Raw genomic sequence first — 5,904 nt, 5'->3', positions numbered from 1 at the left:
CATCTAAAGGTTTACTGTTATAACATAAATTAAAAAGTAAATAAAGAATTACTTATCTATATAAATAAATAAAATTGGAGTGTCTGTTTGTAATATTAAAAATAACCGCTTTTTACTAAATGCATATAGATGTACACACGGTACATATACAAAAATAACATTTTTTACATTTTTTGTCTGTTTGTCTGTCTGTTTGTTCCAGATAATATCTGAAACGGCTGGACCGATTTTGACGGAATTTTCACTAGCAGATAGCTAATGTGTTCAGAAGTAACTTAGGCTATTTTTATCTTAGAAATTTATTTAGTTTGTGACTGCGAAGTGAACAACTAATTTATTTTTTAAATTGAAGCGGATGAAGTCGCGGGCGCAGCTAGTTTGTTATAAATATATAATAAGTAAAAAAGATTTTTTTACCTCTTTAAAATCTCTGTTGAATTTCTTTTGTTACTTATATTATTTGTTTTATTTTTTTGTGTAATCTGTAAGTGATATTCCACCAATTTGTGTAGTATTTAATCTATAATATCAAAATTATTTCTCCAATTTCAAACTATTTAAAACTAGCGCTGCAGCTCTTGACTAATGTTCCTAACAGTTTCGCGGCACGAGTTATCTGTTAGTGGATAAAGGCGCTCAGTACTTTGTACGCCTCTAGAATATTACAGAACATCCAGACGCCCTAACTTTAGCTTTATCTTTCCGCGAAACTTTTAAACATTTCCCCAGCTTCCTCTAGTTTTCTTGCAGCGGCTCAATTGCCTCGTAATAAATTATTATCTCGACGACGGTATTGTATCTCGTGTTTTGTTACAATTGTAATTCCATTTGAAATACTCCAAGGAATACAGGCGCAGCGGAATCTTTTGCATGTGATAAATGGTACAGCTTCGATCCCTGGTTAAAACAAATGGTTGTAGTCTTTCATACGGCTCCCGCTGGACGTATACGCTACTTGCAATAACCATGCGATACCGAGATTGTGCAATTATTTCTTAAAATTTGAAATAGGAAAGCGATAACTAAGTGGTTTAATACTCATTCGCTCATATTAGTCTCGATGTAACTATTTTTTAAAAGTGTCGTATAATATCCAATTAAGAAGAACGAATTTATACATAAACACTTATCCTAGAAATAGGAACTAGTGGCTGTCAAACTGTATAAGTACACAAAAAGTTTTATGTTCGCCTAAGTAATGGTACAGCACAATATACAGTAAAATAATATCACGCCTACCCTCATCTAGAGTCCAGAGTAAATTTTTCGCAAACAAGCAAAATCTTGTATTTTTTTTTAATCCCAGAGTGATTGGCAACTTGTGGCGTGGAATAGGTTATGTAAATGATAATAATAAAGGGATTTTTAAAAAGGGATAATAATAAATCAAAATTCGTATCAAATTTTGTTTGTGTGTTAGTAAAAAACCGCTCAGGTGTAGCGATGCGTGCACCATAATCGCGTCTAAATACCGGCGGTTCGCAGATTTGATTCCTACTCGGGATGAATATTTATACAAATATTACCTGGCTGTGACCTTCTGTACGGTTGACCGACATACTTCCCCAATCAGGCCGCTCCAGATTTTGAGCAATATATCCTGTACTCTACCTAAACAATTATTGTGGTTATATTATAATCAAAAGTTAATTAAAGCCGCCTACTCAAATAAAGTTCTAGTTATTACTTTATTTAATTTTAATTTTCACGATTTCCTTTGCGTAGACTAGGCCAAGGGCGCGCTTTGCGGCTTCGAGCCGGAAGTACTAGAACGCTAAAATGTAAAGTTTTTGTTAGTTAGTTCCAATTAATGTAATAAAATACTAAGTCCGGATATAACGCTGTAAATAACTGCGTAATGGCGGTTACTTTTACGTCGTAGTGGTCGAAATTAAATACATAGAAAATTTAGGCATATACATAATTCCTTAATTATTTTATATTTTAAATTAAAATGGTTACTTTTTCATTGCTAAAATTATTTAAAACGGAATATATACTATGTTGTTTATTTCCATTTTCCGGAGCTCGATATTTTAACATTATCTACGAATGCCTTGTTGACGAGAAAAAAAAATAAAAAAAACATGGTACGAGTAAATACTCCGTTTTAAATAGTTTTAGTATACATAATTTGTTATACTGTTAGAGTTTTATAGATATTAAAACAGAAAAAGAAACTAAAAACCGCGCTGAATCTATCGATAAATAAATGGTGTGTAGGAAAGAATGAGATAGAATATATTGCACGGTATTTTATATTCTCAGTAAAAAAAATCTCTTATACTTTTTAGGAGTTTCATTTCTGCAATGTGTGAATTTCACATACACACTTTTTTTTTTCATTTGCGAGCAAACACAATTTTAGTAGATAAATACGTACAAAGCACAAAAGCACTCACTCAAAGCTCCTTGCTCGCTACGTTTTACTAAAAATCGATAGCTGCACTTTTAATTTCACGAGTCGATGTTACCAGTAAAATATTTAAGTTTATTTTTTTAATAGAAAATGTTTTCCAGATACCCTCTTGAAACACTCCGATGTAACAAATTACCAAGCAATATATAAAGACAACACTATTAAACCTGGCAACACTTAGAAATATAGCCCTGTTTTTTTACGACTGCTTTATACATAGAATAGACTTTATAAGAAATGGTGTCTGTGTTTATCTTAATTTACTTATGAATATATTATACGAGGTGAAGTCTTTTTATTTTTATCTTATTAACGTTTTCGTCCTTGATTCCTTGTTATGATTTGAAACATGTTTTCATCTAAACTTTAGGCTAGGATTTTTAATCCAAAATGTAGTTTAAAAATCGAACCAAGTAGTCAACCGAACAAACCAAATTACAATCTAGGTAGCTTTAGCTAACATTAGAGGCAACATAACGTAAAAATATAACACGTAATTTGTTTAATATTTTTATAAATTAATAATTCGAGTACATTATAACTCAATTACACGTTATTATATTGAATAATGTGAAGTGATATGTATAGTAAAAAGATTTGATGTATCTAAATTATAATAAGTACCATTTTCATACTCTCAATTCTAAGGACGTAACGAGTACAATTTCGTTCGTAAATTGTAACTCTAGGTGACGGCGACGTATCAAGTTATCAGTCCATTTCACGCAAGTTATGAAATGTAATTTATTTTCTTGTTTTACAAGTGTCATTTCATATTAAATTACAATTTATTTCGTGTCAAATATTATATAAAATTCGGCTTAGTTTGTTACACGGTTATTTGAAGCCATTTCGACCGAAATTATTATCAGCGGTAATTGCTGATCTGTGAACTTATATTTTTGCTGTGTGGTTACGGCATCAAAGAATATAACCACCCCCTCTCTTCCCGTGGGTGTCGTAAGAGGCGACTAAGGGATAACACAGTTCCATTACTACCTTGGAACTTAAAAAGCCGACCGATGGCGGGATAACCATCCAACTGCTGGCTTTGAAATACACAGGCCGAAGATGGGCAGCAGCGTCTTCGGTGCGACAAGCTCTGCAGTCACGAACCCGTCTGCCTAGCGTGGTGACTATGGGCAAAACACATGAGTTCACGCCATTTTTGGCGTGAGCTTGTGGAGGCCTATGTCCAGTAGTGGACTGCGAAGGCTGCTGCGATGATATGATGATGATGATGAACTTTTATACTCACTTACGTAAAGTTACGATTTATTAAACTATGTATTATATTTACGTAAAACTAGTTAATACAGCATGATTTTGTGTGTTTCATTTTTTCGCGTTAAAATTTAGCCTTGTCACTCAGTGATGACGTAGTCGTAGAAGTAGTAATCTTCTTGTGAAAAAGTTTTCAAAATTATTCCCGTAGTTTTAATGTCAAAACTTCTCTCTTCTTTATAATATTAGTACATTCTTCTTTATAATATTAGTAATTTCACATTGTTTTAATGAGATTTCTTCATTATGCTAATTACAGTTATCATAAAAAAAATTATATATGTATAAAAAAAATTCTAATAATGTATTAATACATATAAATTATCCACAAACCTGTACATCTCATCAGATCGTTAGTCACTCCGATTATTTCTTCAAGATAAAATAACAAAATGGAAATAATAGGGAAAATAAAATTAAAAGAAAAACGGCCGAGCAGACAGCGCAAAGACAAAATAAACCTCGTAATAAAAATTAAATAAACAAAACGCGGCATTACCGTCGTATTTTTATAAAGGTGCTCTGAAATTGAATTAATAAAGGAATATACCGCTAATTGGCAGAACAAAATGAGTTCGGCTCAGCGCGGTCTTCTGAGCCTGGGAGAGATTTTTTTTCTCTTTCGTTATACACCTCGTAATACTTTTTGTGACTTGATTTCTATGTAAGGAGGAAAAATTCTATTATTTTCGTTTGTGTTAAAATTTTAAATGACTTAATGGACTTTAAAAATTATGAATCAAAGCTACATCTCTTAGATATGTTAGGCTTTAAAACATCATGTTACGATTCATTGACGCGTGAAATTAGCCACATACTTAAACAATATTGAAACTCAGGATTGCAATCCCGCAAATTGGGATCACGCATTCCCACTTCACTTATTAACCCGCGGATCCCGCGACTTTAAAATGCGTATATGCAGATCCCAGAATTTTTAAAGTTAAACCTGTTTTTTTTCAATCCCGTGGGATTAATGAGCTGCAGGATTGTAATCTCTTACTGAAACGCTGTCATATCGCTTAAAGGAAAAAAATAATCTACTGGTACAAGAATTTAAATAATCACTGTTGCAAAATTTTGTCCTTCTCCAATAATATCAATATTCCCAAGAATACAATTCGAAAGCCACCTAAAAAATGACTATAATATTAAAATATATTCTTGGGTCTCTGAACACCACCATTCAGTTATCGTACTAACATTTTTGTGAATTGGATCACTTCCAAAGAGAACACTTCATTTAATCCACTGATCGAGCTTATTAATTACTAAGTTGAACTTTACGACTCGCGAAGCTCGGATTGAATGACTTTCATAATCATAATAAAAGTAATGCGTATTATTGATTGATTAATTTAACAAGCGATCTAGTGTTCTGGCTCGTCGGTCGTGTACGTGTTACATGTCGTTATAACGACGGTTTGCGGGTTCGATCCCCGCTGAGGATGGATATTTGTAGTTTTTCAAAAATATTTCTTTCCGATTTGCATATATGTCCTTATGGGTGTCCCCATCGTGTCTTTGAGAGCACGTTAAACTGTCGATCCCGTTTATTAGCATATCACTCACTCATAGTAGGGAATATATTGTCAAACCGCAGTAGAGCTGCGTGGTGGATTAAGCTCTAACTCTTCTCCTACATGGAGAAAGAGGTCTATGCACAGCAGTGGGATGTTACAAGCTAAATTGTGATCGTGATCGTATTTTAGACTGAAAAAACACAATCTCAATTACTTTCCAAATTGTTATGTCAAATTTCAAGACAGAACACTAAAGGTCGAAACAAAAACAACAAGAATATAATGATATAATTATTGACTCGTTTGGAATTTTTTATTAAGAGTATGTGACTAAATGGAACTCAAAAAGTATTGCTCGTATAGATGTACTAGTGTGCAAATGTTTCTACCTTTTATATTATAAAATATTAAACTTCGTTCAATTGTGGCCATTTTTATTGTATTTCTTTTTTGGCGAGGTTTGGTTCACTTTCTTCTCCGTCTTTAAGTACACCAAGCCGCGGGCTATCTCTAGTTTATTGTATTTCTGAAATTTCTAAGCTAAGAAACAAAGCGTAAATTACTCCTCAGTGAAGTGCCGTGTAAGCCGTCTAACAAAAGTAATATTGTTCGCTAACAAAGCTTATTTATCCTCTACTATTGTTTCTCGATTGTAAATATATATGAAGTAAACTTAAT

General features: G+C 32.8%; 1 protein-coding gene across 1 annotated transcript in view; it reads left to right on the top strand.

The window, feature by feature from the left end:
• Positions 1–5,904, top strand: part of LOC123658709 (max dimerization protein 1-like) — a 331,673-nt gene that overhangs the window by 273,492 nt on the left and 52,277 nt on the right. The window lies entirely within an intron of this gene.

Source organism: Melitaea cinxia, chromosome 12 (genome assembly GCF_905220565.1).
Source record: "Melitaea cinxia chromosome 12, ilMelCinx1.1, whole genome shotgun sequence".
Lineage (NCBI taxonomy): Eukaryota > Metazoa > Arthropoda > Insecta > Lepidoptera > Nymphalidae > Melitaea > Melitaea cinxia.
Note: the sequence above shows the minus strand (reverse complement) of the source record. Positions and strands in the feature narration are given on the sequence as shown.